The sequence below is a fragment of the Myxine glutinosa genome, chromosome 11, assembly GCF_964187855.1.
Source record: "Myxine glutinosa chromosome 11, kmMyxGlut1.1, whole genome shotgun sequence".
Lineage (NCBI taxonomy): Eukaryota > Metazoa > Chordata > Myxini > Myxiniformes > Myxinidae > Myxine > Myxine glutinosa.
Window position 1 is genome coordinate 137,938,983 of NC_136271.1, and position 27,510 is coordinate 137,966,492.

The window sequence follows — 27,510 nt, forward strand, 5'->3', positions numbered from 1 at the left end:
AATTGTCCGATTAATATGAAACCTTGAAAAGGCACATCCTCGGGTCCCCAGCAATATACCTGGCAAGTTAAAAGTATATCGGACCCGTGGTTGTCGAGAAACAGCGGTCACAGACAAACAGACGTACAAACGTACAGACGTACAAACAGAGATTACTGGAATTATAGATAGATTAGTACCCTCCTCTCCATCTGGTTTTTAAAAAATGAGCCATAGGTATCGTGGCTTTCCTTCAAGAACACCCAAATTCCAAGTGTAGGTAGTGTGTTCCAGTTTAACGTGTTGACATCTTCTTTTAAGGTATGATACATTTAGCGGTTTCTTTGAGTTAAGTCTTCTATTTAACATCTCTTCCGTTTTAAGATTAGGAGTATATTCACTGATATACCAACACAAATCATTAATAACAAATTTATTGTTGTCTCCAAAAGCATTTTCATCCCCAAAAAGCAACCTATTTACATTATCATTCCTTTGTAGTTGAAATCTAATTTTAAGGCCATACAAAACTTTATCATAATCGCAAAATCCAAATATACTTTTAAGAGGTACTGCTACGGTAAAACTATTCACTGCTTTTGTTTCATCATTATACATTGACTTCCTTTGACTATAACCGGGGTCTGTGTTTGTTCCCGTTGACATATCAGGAATAAAGCCTTCAACAGCTCCCTTACCCATTCTATCACCAAACGAATATAGTGTAAATTTCATCATTTCAGATGTAGCAGAGACATAATCAACCGCTTCAACCTCTTGTGTTCCAATATACAGGCGAACACTGTCAAACATTTTCCAGAAGAAATCATTTACGAGTGTAGCATTAGTATTATTCGCAGCCTTAGTGAATTTAAATTTACACAGCAAGAAACTATCAGCTATATTCAAGTAAGTTTGTTGATTATTTATTTCAAAACTTTTTGTTCCGTTTGAATTCCAGTCGGTTCCTGTAATAGCATTTACCTTAAAATAGTCTTCCTTTTTAGTAGAGTTTGAAATGATAATCGTATCATCCAAATCATAGATACTATCAATCGCTTCCATACTTGTATTTATATAGTATTAAAATTGTTGAAACCCTGACCCAAGTATTTTAATGATTTTTTGTCGTTCTTGTGAAGATAGTTGAGTTTTACCTTTTTTAATTTCTTTGATTGCTTGTAATTTATGGGACTCCTTTTGAGCATCTTTTATACTCTTTACAACACCCGCTACATTTCCCATGAGAGAAGCAGTTGAACCAATTAGGTCTTTATGTTTAAGGATGGTTGAACCAATACCCATTAGAGTATCAATTATCCCATCTCCTTTATTTCGAAATTGATGACCCACACCCCGTTGTCTCTTAGGTTTATAGTATCCTTTACCCACATACCTTGTATAGTCTGGTGAAAGGAACATGCCCTCCCCTGTAATTATTTTATATTTTCCCAACTCGTGTTTTCTTACAATAACCATTATTTATTTATTGAAAAACTTCACGTAGGTGAATTCTGATGGATATAATTTCATCATTAAAGGATATCATACGATTATCTTGGTCGGTTATCCTAAAATTTACTCTGTATATGGTTTTTCCTGACACAGGTAAATAGACAAGATTTTTTGGTTCCATATTAAATTTATAACCAATCGGGGTTGAGTATGCACTGAATGAAAATATTGTATTTGTTCTTATTCCATCGTTATAAGCACCATCAATCAAATCACAATGAATTAATACTGAATTTATACCGGAGGATATTTGGATAACATTATCACTGTAAAACGTCCCGTTATTTTCAATCTTTTTTGAAGAGAAACCCAATAGCTCTCTAAACGAATTTTCAATCGTGAAATCAACTTTATAATTATTTTTAAGTTTAATAGTTGATTTTGAAGTGTGTGTTTGAATATCTATTACAATATTTTTTGGTTCATCACCTTTTTCTTTCATAATGCGAGAGAGTTCTGAAGATATTTGAGAAATCTCGTAAGCTCCAGGTGAAACGGTTATAGTTTTGTAGGCAGTGCCTGGATTATAACTAAACTTGTTGTTTTTCTCTGTGATATTAAACAAGGTATTATAAGTTTCCATCGACAATAAAGATGCCTCATATGAGGTAAGGGGGTTAAGTTGTAGTGGGTAAGGGAATGAAGCTGTGTAATCGCTCGTTGTGAAATTAAAACTAAGAATTGTGCTTATCATCTTATTTAATATCTAATAAAATATCTTTGTATTGACATTTATTAATTATTTTCATATTCATCAACTGATCTAAAATGGCTGAGGATTCATTAAAACAATTGTTGTTTCCAGCCTTCTTACTACCTAATAACAATAATAGCCTATTAACTAATTGTGATGGGTCATTTGGAAGAAAACTAACACCCGAACCAAGCTTACTTAAAGCATCAATAATATGTTTCTCCTTCTCATTCTTCTTACTTTTACCAGCAACAGAAACTCCATAATCAAGTGTATTTAACAACTCAATATATACTCTATCTTCCTCTCTTTCCATATCAAGTGGTTCCTCAAAATATTTTGAACCGCTGAATCCGGGGTTTGTTAGAAGAAACATTAATCTTGGAGTTAATTTAACATTTGGTTGAGTAGAACTCAAGAACATCAATTCATCATTAAATATCAATACCTTTTCTTCCACAAGATGAAACACTGCTGGTTCTTCTGTTGGAATGAGACCTGCTCTGGTTTTTGAACCCGCCGAATATTCATTGTTTTGAAGAGCTTCCACAACATAATTAGGGGGTTGATTTACCTGCTCAAGTTTCCGAAATAATTCTTCATCATTATATTCTAATTCACCAAGTTCTTGTTTTGTTATCTGACTAAAATCTTTGAGCATTTGAAGTTTTTTCGGAGTAAATTCTACCGTGGGAACTGTAGGGTGTTGAGTTTTCAAAAGTGGTTTAAAGAATTTCTCTTGTTTTCTTTCAAAGGCTTCTTCACCAGTTAGTTTCTGTTTTCGTTTCTTCTTTATCTCTTCCTGTTGTTTAACAACTTTTGAAACTAATTGTTGATGTTCCTTAAACTTTCTTTCTCTTTCTTCAGTATTCATTTAGTATTGAAAAATATCATTTAGTATCTCATCTTGTTTCACAACAATATATTTATATTTTCCAATCGTGTGTTTCATATAATTTTCAAATTCTTTTTTACTACATAACGTAGAGCAATTATCTCTCCAAAAATTATTTACATCTATTGAATTTAACTTAAATAAAATAAAAGTATTGGCATTGTTTCTTATTGAGCATCGAGGGAGTTGAAAATATGATTGACTAAGATATATACAATTACAAGAAGAATGTCTCCCTCTTGTATAGTAGCTATCCATTACTGTTTGGTTTCTCTCATTAACACAATCATCAAAGATGACGAGGTTCTTTTTTGATTTATCTAAATCTTGAGGTGAAGGTATATCATCCGTATTATCACTGAGAATACAAGTTATGGGTTTCGATTTTGATTTCTGTGTATCACAAAATAATTGTATTATATCATCAATATTATAATCATTTAGTTTGTTTTGAAGTTTAAATAAACCGATAATGTCTTCCTTTTTAAGACCCGCATTAAAACCCTGTGAGAGTAGTTGATACTCGGGTTGAAAACTTGACTTTGTAAAAATTATTAAATTATCATAATCTAAAAAATTAGGACCAAGGAGCATCTTTAAAAGTAAACAGGTTTTTCCACATCCGCTTGAACCAACTATTAGACATCTCAATGAATTTGGAATGTTTTTATGGTTATTAAATTTTATCTTATTTTCCCAAACGGGTAAAAAATCATTCATTTATATATTTGGAAAACAAGTCATCTAACTTTTTTTGAGCTATTTTAGAAACTCTATATTTTATCCTGAGTTCAGGTTTAATTTCAAAATAATTCATTATTTTATTTATATAGTATCTTGTATTAACATTTCCATTAAAATTATTTTGAATAATAAATATCATTAAACCCTTATACATTTCCACAATACAAATAGTCTCTTCCCTTGTAAGAAATGGTGTATTATCATCACAATACTTAACATTCATCTCTCTTATTAATCTTGTAAAGTAATTCATTTTTGGTTCTAATTTAAAAGAGTTATATATATTTTTATATTTTTTATTATCATTAATTAAAATTAAATCACAGAAAATACATTGTTTATATGAACCCTCATTATTAAGCCCTATTCTATCACAAGCCGGACAATTCTCTAATTTATCATATGGAGAGTCTGGAAATTCTAAATATCCTTCAGAACTTATCATATTTATATAGTAAATTTTTACTTAAACTAAATGCAAGTTTATTCATTAATAAATACAATGTTTCACAACACAAAAGACCAATTTCAATCTATTACCGAAGGTTCTATTGATTGTGTCAAAGATGTAAAGTTGAACAAAGATAAATATGGTAATTTTTGGGTTTATCCCGAATTAAATGATAATATTAGTCCATCAATTATGTTTAAAGGCCGCGGATTTTCTATTCCAGCTAAAAAATCGATAAAAGTCCATTTGGATCATGTCTCCCCCCTTCTAATGGCTATTTATGAAAAGATTGGTGAAAAATTAGACGCCACTTCTTTGGAACTTAATGATAAGACCATCAACTCAAGTGAAGGAGATGTATGTATATTTTTTAATAAAACAGATATTGATGTTAATAATAAAATCATAACCGGGGAGATGACATTTAGGTCAATGATAATTAAAGATTATTTGAAGATAACTTTTAATGTTAAAAATATTATTATCCAAAAGGATATTGAAAGAAAAATTATTGGGCTCGATGGAAATGTAATTTAGTTTAAGTAAAGTTTTCATATATAAATGGGGCACACAATTCAAAACACAATTGAACTTCTTAGCCAAATCCAAATTGAAAGAGAACCTCTTGAAGAATCTACTAACCTACTAGGTTATGAGACTAATAAAGATGGGCCATTTTATTTTAGATCGGAAAGTAAATCTGATATTGATTTTATTATGAGAGATTCTAAATTAGTTTGTTTTGATCAAACACTTGTTAATAAAATCAAAAAAACTTTAGAATTGCTTGATAATAATGTTTTAGAATATGTCGATAAAACTTTTGGTGATTCTCTTCAGTTAAATTTTTTTGGGTCATGTTCATTTGCTCATAACTTTAGACTAATAAGAAATCATGTTGATAAAGATAATGGAAGAGTTAATTGTGATTTTGAAGGAAAAATGATTTTAGAATCAATTATTATAAATCATGAAAAGCAAGAAATATGTTATAAGTTTTCTTTGTTAAATTGTTTAAAAAGATTTTTAAATTCTGAAGATAGAATCGGAACAGAAGAATATGAAACAGAGCCTGACCCTGAAGATTCATCTGACCCTGAAGATAGAATCGGAACAGAAGAATATGAAACAGAGCCTGACCCTGAAGATAGAATCGGAACAGAAGAATATGAAACAGAGCCTGACCCTGAAGATTCATCTGACCCTGAAGATTCATCTGACCCTGAAGATTCATCTGACCCTGAAGATTCATCTGACTCTGAAGATTCATCTGACTCTGAAGATTCTGATCATAATCGAGATGGAATGCCACCAAGATATACGAAACTCGATAATAATCTTTTTAAATTAACAAAGGAAATATTAAATCCAGATCAATTAGTAATTCTTAATGAAAAAATAAATAAACTAATTTTGGACACAATAAACTCTTTGTTGCCCTATAAATATGAGTCAATACAGCAGTGAAGATTTTACTATTTCATTGAACTTGGATGATGGTGATGATAGTATTTCATTGAACACAGATGATAGTTATGATACTAATAGTTTGTGCTCAAATGATAGTTATGAGAGTAGCTTTATTGATGATGACACAACGAGTGATTTCTCGAGCTTCCTTGAATCTCAAAGTTCTGAGTCAGATTAAAAGTTGGCTTGGTGCCAAATGTGCGTGGCTTTAAGGAAAGATTCATAGTTAAATGAGTGTCAAAATCTCACAAGATTGTTCACCTATAAATATGGTTTATTGTGATACTTGCGAGAAGGAAGTAAAATATTATAAACAACATATTCTCACCGCAAAACATACATACAACATTCTAAATCAATTATCACCATTTCCTAAGAACAAAAAAAATTGTATACACTGTAATAGAGATATCCTAAAGAAGGGGTTCAAAGCCCATCTTAAAACAAACAAACACTTGTCAAATTTAATCACTATTAAAAATACTGATGGAGCATTCAAAGGACATATCAGGATTCGAATCTTTAAATTCAAATCTCCTACACCAGAGTCTATAGTTGAAGCTGTAGAAATAGTTAAACCTGCTGTTCAAACGTTGATTAAAAAAACACTAAAAGAAATGAAACCACTTAAATTTTATATGGGAATAAAATTTGAAATGATGAGGGATACAGGAGAAATATTTAAACCATACATGAGAACAGAGCCACACTTTATTTCTTCATATCAAGATTTTAAAACATCAGGAGTCTATGGTGAACTTATTAAACAAGAGGAAAGTGTGGGTAATTCACTCGTAGGAAGTGGATTCACTATAGGAGAAATTATTTACATAGACATTCATATTCTTAAATCAGATCCTCTAAAAGCTTCTTCTTACATTGATTTACCCAGTGTTATCAAAAATAGAAAAGCAGTTATCAATATCAAAAATAAAGACAATAAATGTTTTCTCTGGTCTATTTTAGCACACTTACATCCTCCACATTTTCATGATGAAAGAGTATCTCATTATAAAAAATATGAGAATACATTAAATACGAAAGATCTAAAGTTTCCGATGACTTTAAATGATATTCCTAAATTTGAAAAGATAAATAATTTATCAGTTAATGTTTATGGTCTAACAGAAACAAACAACATTCAGGTTTTAAAGCTTTCTGACAATTGTAAACAAACTCATATTAATCTTCTATATTTTAATTCAGACGAAAATTCACATTATACATACATCAAAGATATTGCTAAATTAATAAAACCACAAGTCTGTAAGAGAACAAATAAAATATATATTTGTTTGCGTTGTCTTAACTTCTTCCATACACAAGAAAGATTAGATAAACATTCAAATTATTGTGGTGAACATAAATCAACGGTAATCAACATGCCTAAAAAAGGCTCAAAGATCACATTCAAAGATGAAAAGAAAAAGATCAAACATCCATTTGTTATATATGCTGATTTTGAAAGTATTTTAGAAAAAATTGATACTGCTTCTCCAGATCCAAAAGAATCATACACAAATAAATATCAAAAACATACTCCTTGCGGTTTTTGTTATTATATCAAATCATCCGTTGGTGATAAATATAACAAGTTAGAGATGTATAGAGGCTCAAATACCCCAGAGGAGTTTGTGAAACGACTAGAAAAAGACTGTGTTCGATTAACCAAGATAATGAGAGAAACCAATAAACCAATGTCCTTGACGAGTAAAGAAAAAAGAGAATTTAGACAACCAAAGGCTGCCTGTCATATTTGTGAGGAAAAAATTGGTGAAGGTCTAAAGGTTAGAGATCATTGTCATCTCACTGGTAAATATAGAGGTCCGGCTCATCAAAGTTGTAATATCAATTATCAACTCCCCTCTTTCATTCCTGTCTTTCTTCATAACAACGCCCATTATGATACACATCTATTTATCAAGGAACTCTCAAAGACTTCTGGAAGTATCTCAGCAATTCCAAACACGGATCAGAAATACATTTCATTCACAAAAACAATTCACACATCTCCTATTACTCATATCAGATTTCTTGATACATTTAAATTCATGGCAAGTCCATTGGTTAACTTGGTTCAAAATCTAAAAGAGTTTCCATGTCTTTCAGAGTATTTTTTAGATAAAGATTTTCTAACACAAAAGGGAATTTACCCCTATGACTATATGGACTCATTTGAGAGATTCAATGAAACACAACTTCCTTCAAAAGAAAATTTCTATAACAAATTAAACAACAGTAATATATCTGATAAAGATTATGTACACGCACAAAATGTTTGGGAAAAATATAACATCAAGAATCTTGGCGAGTATCATGATTTGTATCTCAAAACTGATGTCCTTTTATTGGCTGATGTATTTGAAGCCTTTAGATCTGTTTGTCGCACTGGATATGGATTGGATCCTGCTCACTACTACACAGCACCTGGATTGGCCTGGAGTGCGATGTTGAAAATGACAAAACAAGATTTGGATTTGATAACCGATGTTGATATGCTTTTGATGATTGAAAAGGCAAAGAGAGGAGGAATTTCACAAGTCTGTTCAAAGAGATACGCAAAAGCAAATAACAAATATCTTCCAAATTATGAATCAACGAAAGAGAGTTCTTACTTGATGTACTATGACGCAAACAACCTGTATGGCTGGGCAATGTCTCAGGCTCTTCCTTATGGAAAACTTAGATGGGTAAAGGAAAAAGACTACAAAAACGTTTTACAAGATGTATGTATCTCTACACAAAAAGAATTGGATGATTCAAAGGTTGGTTATTATTTTGAAATTGATTTAAAATATCCAGAGGAACTCCATAACCTACACAAAGATCTCCCATTTGCTTGTGAGAAAGAAAGTCCAAAGAAGGAGTGGTTAAGTGATTATCAGCGATCATTTAATATAGGTGAATCATCAGAAAAATTACTTACTACATTATATAACAAGAAAAATTATGTTCTACACCAAAGAAATTTGCGACAATATTTATCAAAAGGTCTAAGAGTAGAGAAGATCCATAGGGTTCTAAAGTTCAATCAAAGTCATTGGTTAAGGGGGTACATTGATTTCAATACACAAAGAAGAACAGAGTCAAAAATCGATTTTGAGAAAGACTTTTATAAATTGATGAATAATGCGGTCTTTGGTAAGACCATGGAGAATGTGAGGAAAAGACAAAATATCAGACTATCAACATCTTGGGAACAAGCATCAAAATTAATTAATAGACCGAGTTTTACTAGAGCTGAGGTCTTTACTGAGAACTTTTGTGCGATCCATTTGGTTAAAGAGAGTATTGAAATGAACAAACCTATTTATATTGGAACAACAATTCTTGATTTATCAAAGTCATTAATGTATGATTACTTTTATAATAACTTGAGGAAGAAATATCAAAATGATGTTAATCTACTTTATATGGATACAGATAGTTTTATTTTGCAAATTAATACTGATGATGTTTATTCAGACATGAAAAAGGACATTAATATCTATGACACTAGTAATTACAGCCCAGAGAGTGAGTTGTTCTCCTCCAAAAATAAAAAGGTGATTGGAAAGTTTAAGGATGAATTAGGAGGAAATGTCATGAGTGAATTTGTGGGATTGAGGTCTAAGGCTTATGCTTATAAATATATTGTGAATAACGTTGAAAAAACTGATAAGAAGTTAAAAGGCATAAAGAAAAATGTCATAAAAGAAACAATAAACTTTAAGGATTATTATAACTGTTTAACAACAAAGAAAGAAGAGTTTAGAAAGATTAATGGAATAAGAAGTTATAAACATCATTTATATTCAGAAGAGATAAATAAGAGAGCATTGGGGGCTTTTGATGATAAGAGGTTTATTTTAGAAAATGGAATTGATAGTCTCCCTTATGGTTATATAAGTATATAAGTGATAAGTTAATGGGGTTAGGGATTTTAAGGGCTACCGCCGCCTTTTTTACTATTATATAAATGATAGAACCAAGTACCAACCAGACTAAAGAGTGGAGGTGTAATCAACCTTGGTATATAAATGGAAAACATAATGAATGTGAAAAATATCAAATAGGTATAATTGAAAAGGCAACTGGTAAAAAAGTTCACAAAACAAATAAGAGAATTAATTTAAATACCGGTGAATTGGGTAAAAAAGATGGAAATATTTTTGAGTGGACGGAAAACTTTGATGGTTGTCAGGAAAATATATACTTTAATTTAAAAATGGTATGTGGGAGAGGAGGCGCTCAAACAGGAACATTGAGGGAGGTTTACCATTTTATCTTAGCTCAGTTAAAATATCTTAATAAAGAACCAAACTCAAACATATTTTTTGTTAATATATTAGACGGTGAGGAGAGTTGTAGGAGAATTAAATTATTTCCCACGCATAAACAAATATTTGTCGGGTCGATGTTTGAGTGGGTTATATTCACCAGAGTAAAAGGTTCATAAGGTCAGAAGGATCCCACAACTTTCCAGTATGTGTGAACCCCTAGCTCAATTAAAATATATTCATTATGTATTAGCCTAAGTAGATTAATTGACTCATGGTCCAAAAGGATCACAGGTTCACACTAGAGATCTGTGAACCCCTATCCCTCACACATACACATAAGTTAAACCTCAACTAAAGTTGAGGCTAAACTTTTGTGTATGTGTGAGTCATAATAATATACAGCCCCCAACCCAATCCCATCCCTAGCTCAATTAAAATATATTCATTATGTATTGGCCCAAGTAGATTAATTGACTCATGATTCATAAGGTCAAAGGGCCCATAGTCTTTTGGATTAATAGGGGTGTTTTCCCAAATAGGGGTAAACGACATTAGATAGGGATTTCCCATGTTAAACGGGCTGTCCCAGAAGCAACATTATTACCCTACTGACGCCTGCATTTGCGCCATAAATTGCTCCATGAGGGCCTGCATTTGGGCCATCCCTCCCACTTGTGCAGCGGGTGCGGCCGCCGTAGCTATGTGCGAGGCGCCATTTTGCGCGCCCGCAACCTCGTGCGCAAGGACGCCATTTTGCGACTCTGCTACCCTCACTGCTTCGCTCTCCTCATGTCCCTCAATCTGGTCCTGGATCGACCCTGCCTCACTCTCCTCTACCGGAACCCAGCCGTCTTGGTCTGCCATAGCGCGACTTTCAAAATTCGGGTTTTTATTTTATTTTGTAAAACACAATCAAATTTCGCCGTTATAATTTCGAGCGCGTGAAACGCGCTCCGGATCGAATCCCACTTCCCGACACCAAATGTTACAGACGCGGTTTTGGATGTTAGTTTACCGAGTGGTTTGGTATGACCGCGTCTGCACAGTTTACCCGATTATACTCGAACGTTGGCCAAATCGCGCTATGCTAAATCAATTAAGGAAAGGACACAACGGCTGGGCTAAATGACGCGACACCAGGGGTACAGTTCTCAAGACCTCCGGAGGAGGTTATAATATTGGTATGCAGAACGTTTAGATTACAAGGACAAGAGGTACAGCATAGGAAGGTGGGCACTTAAACACGGTCTTATATTAGCCCCGACAGACCACAGATAAACGGGACAAGACTGACTCACACAGGGATTGATGGCAAGGAAGGGCAGGTAGTCGATGGATAGCACAAGGTGCACCTTGGCTCAGGGACAGGATAAAGCGCGGTCCAAAAGATGCAGGGAGGTCTCTAAGCGCTCGGAGGTGGCGACTTCTCTCTCCAAGCTGGGGGCGCATCTGACGTCACCTCCGGTAAGTGGCTGCGTATATCCAGCGGGGAGTGACACGCCCTCGGCTCGTTAGCTCCGCCCCAGATGGAATCGGTCCGCCGCTTCTTATTGGGTGCGGGGGGTTACCGGGCTCCGCCCTTGACGAGGAGCTGACAGTCAGCCCCTGCGTGGTAACCCCGTCGGAGCTCATGGGCAATGGCGGCTAACCAAGCCGGAGTGAGGACGCCCACTCCCCGCACCGCCGCCGCGCCACCCCCGCTGTGGTTGTAGTTGTTGTTGTTGTTGTAGTTCCATGAGATGATGGGAGGATGCGGAGATGAGGTTGTGGGGAGGTATTGAGAGGTCCTAAACTCACTACTGGTGCCATACAATCACATTCTGGTGCAACGAAGAGTCAGAATTAATGGAAACGAGTCCTTAACTGACATAGACTAAGAATAACTAGCAAGATGTCCTATAGTTGTCTACGTGAGATGCGGTGAACCTGGGCACGACATTTAATGGGGGAAAAAGGGGAAGGTCGGTTCTACAGAGTGTTGTTTACAGACAATGGGACTAGGGAATGGGGGATTGGGGATAGTTGGGGAGTATTGGGGAAATAGGGGAATATTTACAAGCGGATATGGAGGCCAAATCCCATATCCGCAACAATATATATATATATATATATATATATATATATAATTATATATATATACACATACACACTTATATATATATATTATATATGAATATGATCACTCCTTTTTGCATCTACAGATACATAGGGCTGCCAAGGCAGTTTCTTGGTGGTTTGGCACAATCCTAGATGGGTCGCCACTCCGACGCAGGACACTCGAATGGCTCATTCATCTCAGTAAGTTGGTACTCACTTTGCCGACCTCAGAAGGATGACAGGTTGAGCCAACCCACCTGGGGCTTGAAGTCAGAACCCTGAGATCTCAAGCCTGCCACCTTAACCGTTAACCCAACAACAGTCTTTTATATACATGGATGTTTATAACGTGGATTTATTGGATATACAGTGCATTCAGAAAGTATTCAGACCCCTTCACTTTTTTCACATTTTGTTATGTTGCAGCCTCATGCTGAAATCGTTTAAATTCATTTTTTCCCTCATCAATCGACACTCAATACCCCATAATGACAAAGAGAAAACAGGATTTTAGAAAGTTTTGCAAATTTATTAAAAAGAAAAAACTGAAATATCACATTGACAACATTAATAGGTATTCAGACCCTTAACTCAGTACTTAGTTGAAGCACCTTTGGCAGCGATTACAGCCTCAAGTCTTCTTGGGTATGACGCGACAGGCTTTGCACACCTGGATTTGGGGATTTTCTGCCATTCTTCTCTGCAGATCCTCTCAAGCTCTGTCAGGTTGGATGGGGACCGTCGATGGACAGCCATTTTCAGGTCTCTCCAGAGATGTTCGATTGGGTTCAAGTCAGGGCTCTGGCTGGGCCACTCAAGCACCTTCACAGAGTTGTCCCTAAGCCACTCCTGCGTTGTCTTGGCTGTGTGCGTAGGGTCATTGTCCTGTTGGAAGGTGAACCTTCGGCCCAGTCTGAGGTCCGGAGCGCTCTGTTTCAGGTTTTCATTAAGGATATCTCTGTACTTTGCTCCATTCATTGTTCCCTCAACTCTGACCAGTCCCCCAGTCCCTGCTGCTGAATAACACCCCCACAGCATGATGCTGCCACCACCATGCTTCACCGTTGGGATGCTATTGGGCAGGTGATGAGCGGTGCCTGGTTTCCTCCAGACATGATGCTTAGAATTGAGGCCAAACAGTTCAATCTTGGTTTCATCAGACCACAGAATCTTGTTTCTCACAGTCTGAGAGTCCTTTAAGTGCTTTTTATGCAAACTCCAAGCAGGCTTTCAAGTGTCTTTCACTGAGGAGAGGCTTCCGTCTGGCCACTCTGCCATAAATCCCAGATCGGTGGAGTGTTGCAGTGATGGTTGTCCTTCTGGAAGTTTCTCCCATCTCCACACAGGATCTCTGGAGCTCAGCCAGAGTGACCATCGGGTTCTTGGTCACCTCTCTTACCAAGGCCCTTCTCCCCCGATTGCTCAGTTTGGCCGGGCGGCCAGCTCTAGGAAGAGTCCTGGTTGTTCCAAACTTCTTCCATTTAAGAATTATGGAGGCCACTGTGCTCTTGGGAACCTTCAATGCAGCAGATTTTTTTTGTAGGCTTCCCCAGATCTGTGCTTCGACACAATCCTGTCTTTGAGCTCTGCAAGCAGTTCCTTCGAGCTCTTGGCTTGGTTTTTGCTCTGATATGCATTGTCAGCTGTGATACCTTATATAGACAGGTGTGTGCCTTTCCAAATAATGTGCAATCAATTGAATTTACCACAGGTGGACTCCAGTCAAGGTGTAGAAACATCTCAAAGATGATCAAGAGAAATGGGAGGCACCTGAGCTAAATTTCAAGTGTCATAGCAAAGGGTCTGAATACTTATGTCAATGTGATATTTCAATTTTTTCTTTTTAATAAATTTGCAAAACTTTCTAAAATCCTGTTTTCTCTTTGTCATTATGGGGTATTGAGTGTCGATTGATGAGGGAAAAAATGAATTTAAACGATTTCAGCATGAGGCTGCAACATAACAAAATGTGAAAAAAGTGAAGGGGTCTGAATACTTTCTGAATGCACTGTAATTCCCAACCACAACACATAACTTGATATATGTGTATGTATATGTATGTACGTATACATATATATGTATATATATATATATATATATATATATATATATTGTTGCGGACACGGAGTACGGCGCTCCCCTTAGCGGGGGGGGGGGGGGGGGGGGTTAATCCCCCTTCTTCCACTTCCTCGATTTGCACTGGCGGTCTCCGATCCTGAAGCTACCCCGCTCCCCTATGGGGTGGAATTGCCCTAAGTGATTGGTCAAGGGATTCCCGTACACCTCTGGCAATCCCTCCACAAGGCAGGTGGGTAACTTCGCTCGAGACCACCGGCAAGATGTTCTTTGCCGAGCGGTTTTTAGCAGCCTGCCGTTCGAGCCATTTAACAAAGACTAACCCGATTCATATGCATCGGCCAAATCGTGCCACAGGTACTCAATGGGGGAAATCACAAAGACGAACGGATGTGAAGGAAAGAAGGCAAAGGTAGGAAGACCAGGAATTTATTACTAATTATGTACAAATCAAAGAAACCAAGGGAGAAGGAAAGATACGAAAATAACTTGAAGAAGAAGAAGACCCAGTGCAATTCTAGCTTATCCATACAGGCTTAACTTATTCCCCAGACAACACAGACAAACAGACGACAGTCAGACTTACACGAATGGGAATGAAGCAGGAATAGCTGGGGAGAGAAAAAAGGTTCAGGCGGTCCACAGAACAGCTGGGCCGGGAGCGAGCAGCCGCCGGCTCTCCACCCTCGGGTCCACACCGCCGGGATGCTCGTAGCAACGCGTCGGAGCTTGTCGTGGCTAGGCTGGTTGGGACAGCGTCTCACTCGGTTCAGCACACCTCCCTCGTAGCTTGTTCAGGCACCTCCCTTCACAGAACTGTTTGCCATGGAACTCCTCAACGACTCTCTGGTGGGGGCTCTCTCACTCATCTCCCTAAGCAGTCCCTCCCAACTTCCTTTTATGAGGCGCGTGGCGATCAAGCCGCCGGCCTTTTGGAAACGCCCATTGGTGAGCTCGACTCGGCCTTGATTGGTCGCGAGGGCTCACCGATCCCGCCCCTTGATGAGGCGTTGGCAAAGCCACGCCTTGTTCCTGGCGCTTGGCTGACTCCTCCCACCTTCTGCTCCGAGATGACCTCATGTTCAATGGAGTTTGGGGGCGATGATGATGCCAATAACCCCACCCAATGCAACGGTGGCGAAACGCCGTTTTGGAGGCCACGGCGATATTGTAGGGGATCTATCTTATTTCATTTGGTGCATGGCAATGTCAACTAGTGGAAAACAGAGCCTTAACTGATACACATAATAAAGAAATAACTATAGAGACTAGAGAGGTTCTATGATTGGCTACGTGCTTGTACATGGACTAGCTAAGGGGACGACCTTTGACCTTTACCACAAGTGGAGGTATTTACAAGAACTATTTACTCGAGGGTCATATTTACAAACACAGGATTCACAAATCCGCAACACTGCACCCTCGTCCTCCAGGCACGTCCCGGGCCTATAAAACTTTACTTAATGTGGCACGTAGGTGTAATTCCCTCTACAATTAATCTGACCCTGAGTGCGACAATTTTAAAACACAAATAAGTTTGTCCCGCTGTTGCATTGCACCCTACCTAACAGATTCACGCCCACAATTAACCGAATTGCAGAATTGATTCTCAAACTACACATGAACGGTGGGGAGCATTATTTACAAGTGACGTTAATTGTATTTACAAAACGCAACCCAGGACCTGCGATTTCTTTTGGGGGAAACAAAAAGAAAATCCTGTGGGAGGGGAGGAGTCAGCATGCACTGCATCGACGCACCAGCACCAATAATCACCAAAATGCACAGCAGTGCACCGTCACCTCAGTTCAATAAAACAAACACACTGTTGGTGGTCTTGCTCTTCCGCTCCCTCTGCTGGCCAATGTTCTTCCAGATGTTGTCATTCTTGATGGCTTGCTGCCTTGTTGCAATGATAATAAATAAAAAACACAAACCGTGTCCATTTTTATTTATGGACCCCAGGGGCCGACTATGGGTGGTTCACCTGTGGGCTTGGTGCCACCTCACCGGGTCCGCAAGCAAGATCTTGGGCCATCGTGGCCGGTCCCAGCAGAGGGGCCATGCCCCAACCCGTGGGGTCCATGAGTGGTGCTCAGCCACAGACATGTGGTCCATAAGTGGTGCGTGAATGCAGGCAGCTGGTTGCGAGAATTTCGGGCACACAGACGCGGCCTCCCGCACGCTCCCCCTCAATGCCCAGAGAGCACGATCCTCGGGTCGGGGAAGGAAGACAGAGATGACAGGTTAGCGAGGGGTAAGGTCACAGTGGTACACATCAACGAAGGCAACGCAAGGTGAGGTGCGCCTGGAGACTGAGCGGAGAAAAGCTCGTCCCTATCGTACGTCACCCCACCCATCACCTGTTCCACCCTTGCCCCCTTACCCCCGTATTTACAAAATCTACACACTTACCAATCCGTCACTAATGTCACGTCTTCCCCATATCTCCCCTATACCGAATTCGTCACCACAATCCCTCTAACCTAATTTGCCACAAATTCAAATTCCTCATCAATTCCTCATAAGGAGGAAGAGATGGAGCATCAAGCACAATGTCACACCCATGCCATGATGCGTCTCACAATCCAAACATTTGCACACAAAAATAAAAACAACAAACCATGGCACGGTGTGGAGTTCTTTCACCCCAGGTGAGTGGATGTAGATGGTGCGAGGAGATTCTTAATCCTAACTATCCTCTAAATGACTTTAATACACTTTACACTACCCGGGGTCTTTCCCTGCCAATCCATTGGCCATCTTACACTCTATGCGGTTTTAAGAACCAAATTCCCATTGACCAAACTGTGGTGCTTCATCAATTTGGGGTCTCACTCCCCCGGTTCAACTCCCTGTGCCTTTGCACAATTTCAGGACTGGGTCACGTGGCTCTCCCAGCAGGTCTACCCACCTGCACACCTCCACCACTGCAGTTGCCTCCGAGCTTATCTGCTCCTTACCTAACCTATCTGGGGAAGGTCCTCCCTGGCGCTTACCCCCCTCGGTGCCCTCTCTGGCACTGGGCTACCCGGGTCCTTCCTCTGGATCCTCTAGCCCCATTGAACTCTAACTGGCTCCCAGAGCCTACCTGCGGCCTCACCTGGCCGACATCCTCACAGTGGTGGAGTGCCCATTTAACTACACACACTAACAGGCCACACACCCAGCCATTTCCACGTCACTAATGCACCCATCCAAACACCATTCTTCCACATGCACCACAGATGCCAATATCCAACCACAATTTACCTATACCCTCTACCTAACTCTTAAACTACCGTCCCCGCGTATTCGTGATAGGGGTCCATCCTCCCCATACACTCCCTTCGCACCAACCACTCCACTCCACATTTTCCACCATACTCACTCCACACCATCCATTCCACACTTCATGTATTCCATACCATTTATTCAACCATTCTCCATACACCTGTTCACTCACTTGTACACCTGTGCTCACACACCTGGTGCCACCTGCACCCTCCTTCCTCCAAGGCTTCTTCATTCACTCAATACAATGCACAATCACAATTATTCCTCATACACTGCTCCATACACTTCCACGCTCAATACAACCCACAATCGCACTTTTCACCATACACTTCTAACTCTCCAAACCATTGCCTCAGGCACCCAAATTCTCCCACGCTCATACACACATCTTTCCCGAGCATTGCCTAGCAATTCCTCATTTGCTCAATACTAAGACTCTCACACACACACACGGCATCATCTGATCTACCTGGGGCCCTTCTAAAACTCGCGCTTCCCCGTCGCCCCTTATACTATTGCGCATACCACGTCGTTATAATTCATTCTAACCTCTCTATGTCCCCGACTACCTGTACAATGTCGCTACTTACCTCTACCGTTACCTATGGTCATTCTTCTCTAGATCCCTATACATTTATCCAAACCCTCCCTCGGTGAGCTTACACTGCCATAAACCCCATAGCTAGTGCTCATGTGCCCCATGAAGTGCGAGGGATGGTGGATTTACCATCCTTTGACATCGGGCATCTCCTACTATTAATTTTGCCATCAAATTTCCTGCAAATCAAAATTTGCCAATCACTGCCAATCATTTTACCAATCATCAATTTGCCAATCATTACTGCCAATCCTATTCACTATTCTCAATTTCGGATCCAAAACACAATTACCATCACAGTCCACTATATCTGAGCCTCGGTGCGTCGTTACCTCATTAAAACTCGGCTTCGCAAAGCCGAGCAATGGATTCGGGTAGTTTGGTCATCTGCAGGTTGAGTCCGTCCGGCATTCGGTTCAAGGGAGGCTGCATGCTCGGCCCGAGATTTCATGCGCCATCTCGGCGCGGAACCTTTCGGTCTCCGGCCCGATGGCTCGATCCCGCCCGGCCGGAACGCCGCAACCACAAGGGGGCGCCACTCCGGTCCCTCCTACCTGCCCTTGAAATGGACCGGTCGCCTTGCCCGGCGAGGCCCGGACTCGACCGTGCGGGTCGGGGCCAGGCCCGAATCGTGCACGACGCTTCAAAGAGAAGCGACGCAGCACCGATCCGCGCCGAGCCTCGCATCCAACAAAGCGCACCGTGCACCGATTGCTCGCGTCGACTACCGTCGCCCTAAACACTGCCCCGTTTAACGTCGATGCCTTACTCGCCTGCTCACACACATACGCGACCCGTTTTACACTCACCAAGCCCGGCGTTCCAACGCCGCCCGTACATTCCACACACTCCGTCCATTCCACCACCGCACTCCCTGTTACACACCACACCTCTCGCGCACCCTCTTGCGCACACTTGTCGTTTGCACACTTCGTTCCACACCTCTCCTCCATAACACTCACCATGGGCGTGCACTCTCGCATCCACCCACTCACGCACTTCAATGGGCTCTCCCGCACCCGCGTCACAACCAACTCAGGTGTGCTTTCTCGCACACTCTCGCCGTCCATCCCAAGCGTGCATCCTCGCACCCGCTCCTCCACCAACTCACTCTCTGGGGCACTCTCACCCTCGCACGTACACTCCGTATCGCTCTCACTCTCTGTGTCACACTCCGTACACTCCGATGTGCATTCCCGCTCGCACTCGGTTTTACTCCCACACTTCATAACACACTCACTCGCCGACGCACACTTTTTCCTCACACGAGTGCCATTCTTTCGTGACGATGTCGCGGGCAATCCCTTTCTAGTCAGGTTCACTATGTTAACAAATATAATTTCGTTCAAATTTTTTGGAGATTAGCAAAACTATACATTTTTGGAATATTCAGAGCACGAGGAATCCAAAAATTAATGTTGGCATTTGCGTAGACACCTTTGCGAAAATGACACTCAGGACAGTGATGAAGATAGTCAGGTTCACGAGGTTAACAAATATAATTTCGTTCAAAATTTTGGGAGATTAGCAAACCTGTACATTTTTGGAATCATCAGAGCATGGAGAATCCGAAAATCAATGTTGTTATTTACACAGACACCTGCATGGCCACCATTTTGGATTTTCAAAATGGCCACCATAAAATACATTTTGCGCTATCTCGGCTTCTAGTCAACCTAGAAACTTAATAAATAAATATAAATATGCTAATCCTATGTTTTCTGGGTCAAGGATTCCAATTAAGGCCTAAAAATAGTGCTCAGGATTATAGAAAATCAACAAACAAAGGTAATTGGAGACCATTGTCTTTATATTTGTGATGTAACTGTATTACATAATACATGATCTTGCAAGTCCTTTGAAGTTATAGGTATGGGTTTATAAAGCAAGAAAGCAGCCTTGTTAGTATCAGATTGAACTATAAGTCCTATACACAGGATCTACTCGGTCTATACCGTTCAGGAATATGCTTTTACAGATCTTCATCACTGTCCTGAGTGTCATTTTCGCAAAGGTGTCTACGCAAATGTAAACATTAATTTTTGGATTCCTCATGCTCTGAATATTCCAAAAATGTATAGTTTTGCTAATCTCCAAAAATTTTGAACGAAAAAACATAGTGAACCTGACTATTCCCGGGAAACCTCAACTCATTCGCGACCAATGTAAAAAAAAATCCGCTCGCAGCCTCGATGCGACTCACGGCTGTCTCCCCCTCTCCCTGCCGATGGCCTTCTGGTTTCTTTGCCGCGTTTTCCTTTTTCCCTCACAAACATTTCTTTTTAGCTTTTACTAAAGTCTTCTCCATTTCACACAGAAATGTTATCAACAATATTACCTGAAACTAAAAAATCCTATAATTATATAATAACAACAAAGGCGGAAGTGACGAATCCGTAACAGGATATCATGAACAGAGCTTCTCGGGAATGTTTAACTCAAGTGATGCTCTCCTATAATTCACTTTTTAGGACTTTTGGTAATACTTACATGACAACATTCACTCTTTCATTTGATTTGCTTGGCCTTCCAACAAATTTCCTTTTCAGGACAGATTCTATAGCCTCAAACTGATGGCACATTTTACCCGCGAGATAGATTTGAAATTGATTGGGAAAAAAATTATTATATGCGGAAGCCCACAAGTCTTACCAAAAGGTGTGTGAAAGCAACGGTAATCAAGAGCCCATTTTGGATATGACTGCATTTCAAAAACTTTATACAATCTACGCAATTGACCTGAGTTCTCGAAAGGAAACTATAAAGTCTAATAGAGTGGATACTTCTCCATACATTGAAAGAGGGGAGAGTGAAGAAGTTGATACATATTGTTTGCTTTTGGAAGAAACAGAATTGCAGATTAATACAGATAATGGTGTTTTGCCAATTCGGATAGAGTGGTTCTCAGGCACTCACAGTTTGTTCATTTCACGTTGAAAATGCCTTTTGGCTTGGGTGATTGAACCACATCCATGTACCTAATGTCAAATTTTTAGTTTACCTGGCACGTAGTTCCTGGGAGCTTATGCGATGGCACGTCGTCTGTCTGTCAGTCTGTAAACTTCTCTGAAACCACTCTTGGGATTGTGACCAAACTTTCCACAAAAGGTATTTGTTATGTTGTGACTACAGTTTGCTCACGACATTTAAAAAACTGGGTTTTAAGGAGGTCTACTGGGGGTCAAAGTGGATCCAGGTTTGACTCTCCCAAAATTTGCTTTTTCCTCTGGAACTACACACACAATTCCGATGAAACTTGACCACAACGTTCCATTCATCACCCATGATGTACCAACGTTTGTTCCCGGCATTTAAAAAGTCGGGGTCTAAGGCAGTCTATGAGGGAGGAGGGGGTGGGGGGGAGGGGTTGACCCCCACCAAATATGGATTTGCTTTCTTCTCATAAACTACACACACACACACAATTCCGATGAAACTTTACCACAACCTTCACCACTCGTGTTGTACCAAAGTTTATTCACGGCATTACAAAAACATCGGAGCAATACCCCTGGCGCTCACCTGGTAGAATAAACAGTATACTGCACCGACTAAAGGTATTTTAAACCAATTTGAATTGCTTCGAGAGGACAGGGCAGCATGTAGAATCACACAAACATAATCATAAGACGTTAAACGAACAAACAAACAAACAAAATACCTATTTTGGGGGGCAACCCCCCCTCCCGGGGCAACCCCCCCTCCCACCCCATGTACCTCCTCAGACCCCAATTTTTCCAATGCCTTGAACAAACATTGGTACATCATGGATGATGAAAGTTGTGGTGAAGTTTCATCGAAATTGTGTGTGTAGGTTCTGAGAAAAAAAGCAAATACCTATTTTGGGGGGCAAGCCCCCGCCCCCCATAGACCACCTTAGACCCCGATTTTTTTAATGCCAGGAGCAAACTTTGGTACAACACATGTGATTAAGGTTGTGGTAAAGTTTCATCAGAATTGCATGTGTAGTTTCTGAGAAGAAAGCAAATACATATTTTGGGGGGCAACTCCCCCGCCCCCCCCCCGTAGATCCCCAATGGGGCAGATTTTTTTGAATGCAGTGAGCAAACGTTGGTACATCACGACAAGTAGAACGCTTGATCTGGTGAGTTTGACATTTCTTGTGCATGATCTACACAAAATTTGAATGGGAGAATTAAATTAATGACGTCATCGATGACGTGGTTTGGCAGCCATATTTGCTTCAACGTAAATCAATGTCATCAATAAACCGCACAGGCACAGCAGCTAATAAACACCACACAAACTACAAACACATCCTGGTGAGGGTCTGTGATCACTGATTGCTCTTTCCTGTTACCATTTGAAGATATGGCCTTGATAGCAAGCGAGGTTTCTCGAGAGGTGTTAGTTTTTTGTGAGATTTAACTACCTTTTGTAGAAAAGGCATTACCAACTCCAAGACGTGGACGTATCTCACTTGGTGCCGAAAAATGTTGACCCTGAAAAGAGCCGTTGGGTTGATTAGGCCTTGAAAAGGGCCGTTACACACATCCATACAAACACACACACACACACACACACACACACACACACACACACACACACACACACACACACACACACACACACACACAAATGCATGCATACCGACACAAACAGACACACACATACATGCATACAGAAACACATACACACACACACACACACACAAACACACATGCACATACATGCACACACATACATACACATATACAAACACACACATACACACATACACATACACATACACACACATATACAAGAACACACATGCGCATAATCTCTCTCTCTGCTCTGCTCATCTCTCTCTGCTCAAAAGGCTCTCTGCTCACCTTCACTCTTTCATTCCCCTTTTCTCCGGCCTCTGGAACAAACTCCCCCACTCGCTTCAATCCCACTCCTCCCTCCAGTTCCTTAAAACAGCTGTTCACCACCATCTCTTATCTTCCCCCATCCAAAACCTTGAGCTTTTCTACCCCCGCTAATTCACCCCAGATACATTTTTTTGAAATTCAAACTTCTTTCTTTGAAGTCCTTGCAGTGTTCATATGTTTTATACCTCTCCCACCTCCCCCCAAGCCCTCCCCCTCCCACATTTCTCCCGATGTCCCTGCTCTCAAATGTTGTGTTTGTGTCCTTCCTCCTCTCTCCTCATCCTGTCTACCGCTCCCCTTATTTTTGTGTTTTATGTGTCGGTTTGACTTTTTGTGTGATTAATGTTAGCTCTTTCACGAGCCTCGATCTTGTATACAAAAACAAACAAAAAAACAAACAAACAAAAAAATAAAAACCACACACACGCATACATGCATACACACATACACACATACATGCAGACACACATACATGCATATACACACATACACACATACATGCATACGTGCATACACACACATACACACATACATGCATACACACACATACACACTGTTACGTGCCCCTCCCCAACCCCCTGGTCACAGTGTACCTCTGAGCCCCGAGAGGAGTCACTGCAGAAAAATGTGTTATTCTGTATGTCAAAGATCAATGGTGAAGCCACACCAATTGTTACCAACAAACAAATATTGTATTAAGATCATACAAGAACAACAGTACAACAATAATAGTAATGAAAAGTTCAATCAATATATATCCTATGATGGTACCATCAGTTTCGTAACATATAACTCACTGTGCTCCAAGTGAGTGAACCAAGAACATTCCCAATGTCTCTTTCCCGGCTTCAAACCCAAAGTTGTTGATTCCGGCTTCAAACCAAAGTCGATCCCGGCTTCAAGCCAAAGTCGATCCCGGCTTCAAGCCAAAGTCGATCCCGGCTTCAAGCCAAAGTCGATCCACTCCAGCGATTGTCAGAACGATGTCTAATCGAGACCAGAACCCCGTTCCAATGATAGTCACAGTCACGCGGCCAAAGCTGCGTAAAGGTGCACTCAAGGCGACTGGGAAATCCAAAGGTGCCCTCCAGGCGACTGGAAAATCACACCCTCGGGTATGGACGTTCCACGGCTCACAGTCGGCGACACGCAGATTTTCCAATCAAAAGCCACGTTACACACACCCACACCAGATCAACGTCTGGTGCGGTGAAAATGGCTGAAGCGAAGCAAAGAAACCTTGCGCGACGCTCAAAGTGCGTGAGTCAAAATGGCCGACGGCCCGTTCTCGAGACGTAATGGCCCTTCGATAATTCTATTCGGAATCAATCGCAAAACCTGACACACAGGTTGATCTGTCACAGCGATAACAACTCTGTCGCAGGAATCCCTTTCCTGGGAAACCCAACATTCACTCGTGACTGTCGTTCGGCAATGTTTGCTCCAGACCGCAAAACCTATGCTTCTTCTCCAACTCCACTCGCTCCGCCTTCTTCTTTTCCTCTTCCTCTTCGTCGCCGTCGCCTTTTGACAATAATAATTGCTATTTCCCTCAAACAACAATAATAATAATACATGGAATAAATAATGTTTACAGTGGATGAAAACCACAACAACGGAAGTGACAAATCCGTAACACTTCCCCTCCTCAAGAAAGAAAGTTTGAACATAGTGAAAACTTCTTTGCAGGCAAAAACTCTTTTAACAAACAAAAGTAAAACTCACACCCAAATCATCAATTCCCGTGAGCAACGATAATTAATATTTCCCAAAATAAAGCAACAAAACTTCCAAACCACCTACAGAAATTTCCAAAGTTAGTTCACTCTGGACAAAGCATCAGCAACGACATTGTCCCTGCACTTTACATGCTCAATTTCCAAGTTGAACTCCTGCAAAGCCAAACTCCATCTCATCAACCTCTGGTTTTTATTTTTCATTTTTTGAATGAAGGTTAAGGGGTTGTGATCAAAGATCCAAAGCAAAGCAAATCTATAGCACTTTTTAAAGGAGGCCGAGCTGAGAGCCAGGTTTCATGGTGGTTGGGCGGTGATACCTGGAAGTATTCACTACATGGATGCCTTTAGGAACGTGGAGTTCATGGTTTAATCCATGTAGGAATCTTGGCTCGGCTACTCCGCAGCATTCAGTGCTTCAAACTCTTCCTAACTTTCATAATAATCACGGTTGGAGCGCTTGTCGCTGTAGTCACGTGAATAGCGGTCTCCTTCTCGGCCACTACCCTGATAATCATCCCTTCGGGAATTGCCAAAACTGCGCTGCTGCTGCTGTGAGCCTCCGTAGTAATCACGACTGCGGCCGCCACCAAAACTACTACTCCCACCCCGGGAGCCATAGCCACCGCTGAAACTACCTCCACGTCTTCCTCCTCTGTAGCCCCCTCGACGCCCATGGCCTGCCTTCTCTACTGTTATGGTCCGACCATCCAAATCCTTGCCATTCAAATCCTTTTCTGCATCTTTGGCGTCCGTTGTGTTTTCAAACGTGACAAAGCCAAACCCTCTCGACTTTTGCGTCTCCCTGTCTTTTATCAGCAGCACTTCCACGAGTGGTCCATATTTGCCAAAGATAGAGTCCAGAACATCTTCTCTTGTGTCAAAGTTCAGTCCACCGACAAAGAGCTTGCCAACCTTGCCTCCACTCATGACTTGTGTGTGCTGACACTTAGTTTCAGGGTACTTGACAAGACGTGCCTGTGCAAAGCGTGACGTCAGTACCTTCCTCTTCCCTTCAGAGCACTTCCTACCCATAGCACGAGTCGCGGCACAGGATGGAAAGATACCCGGAATCTTCTGCTCTAACTGTGCAGTGTTATTTTCCATACTAGGCTTTTCAACAAACATCGGATTACCAGAAACTTGACCACCGGCCAAGTCATTCCCGATAACAAAAGAGATTCCCTCTACAGGGAGAGTGGCTTGTAAACCTACGGTGACCGGTCCTGACACCAAATCAGACTTCAAATGGATGACATGAAGTGGAGCTTTAACATATCCACCAACCCCCTGTAAAAGAACACTACCACCAGTTGCCGTCTTCTCTGACAATGGCAAAATGCCCTCAAGCATCAAAGATTGATGTGCTCCTGTGTCCCTCAATACCCTAACAGGTCTCTGGTTAGTCAAGTCTCCATCCAGTGACACAAACCCCTCTGAAATAAAAGGTTTGTAACTCTCTTGAACAAGGTCATTCTGTGATGTCGTAACTTTGGCATGGGAACCTTCACAAGGCACTGTCCTCCAAGGACGATTTCTCGCATTTGCCAATCCTTTCGGAGTTGTACGAGTCTGACTCCGCTCCTGATTTTTCCTTTTCAGGGCGTAACATTGGGACATCAAATGCCCAGGTTTCTTGCAAAAAGCGCAAGTAGGCCCGTAGGAAAAACTCGAGGCCTGCCTCGGGCCCCCCGGAAGATAAGTCTGTCTTGGAAATGTAGTCTTCTGATCCCTAAAAGTCACGGTATCAGATTTGTCCCCATAGTCATCTCTAGGCCACCTCCATGAATATTTGTTCTCCGCACCGGATTTACCCTAACTCCCCTGGCTAAATCTAGGTGGGAAGTTAGGTTTGTGGAACCCCATCCTGTGTGTCAAGGCATAGTCATCTGCCACGGTTGCTGCCTCATACAACTCTGGTACTTTCTTTTCATCCAGATGTTCTTTAATGTCCGCGTGGACACACTGTTTGAATTCCTCCACCAAGATCAATTGTCGCAACAGTTTGAAGTCTTTCCCAATCCCTTTCGAATCACACCACCGATCAAACATGGTTTCCTTCATTCTGGCAAACTCCACATGGGTCTCACTCTCCCTCTTCCTGGCATCCCTGAATTTTTGCCGGTAAGCTTCAAGGACCAATTCATAGGCTTTGAGAATGGTTTTCTTCACTATCCCATAATCTGCACATTGGTCAATCGGTAAAGCCGAATAGATATCTTGAGCTTTACCCACCAGAACACTTTGCACTAACAAAGTCCAGGACCCCACAGGCCATTTTAGCATATGAGCCACTTTCTCAAAGTGTAAAAAAACTTGGCTACCTCCTTTTCATTGAAGGGTGGAACCAGCCTCACATGCCTACCAACATCCCAAGTGTTCTGACTTGTTGTCGAACTAGCTGGCATGGATACGACTTCTCTCCGTTCTCCCATTAATTCCAGCCCCTTGAGTTTAAGTTCCTTCTGATACTCCATGTCACGTTCCTTTAACTCCCTTTCGGCTCTCCTTTCCTCTGCTCTTTCCTTTGCTCTTCTTTCTTCTTCAGCTCTCCTTTCCTCGGGTTTTCTCTCCTCGAGTTCTCGTTCCTGTTCTACTCTTCTTTCCTCGAGTTCCCTTTCAGCTCTCCTTTCCTCTGCTCTTCTCTCCTCGAGTTCTCGTTCCTGTTCTACTCTTCTTTCCTCGAGTTCCCTTGCAGATCTCCTTTCCTATGCTTTTTACCTTTCCTGGCTCTGCAGTTGCATCTCCATTTTCCGGAGCTACACATTTTCTTTTTCCTCGGGTAACCAATCCAAGGCTACCTCCCACCAGAGATTCTACCACCAATGTCTGCATCTCTG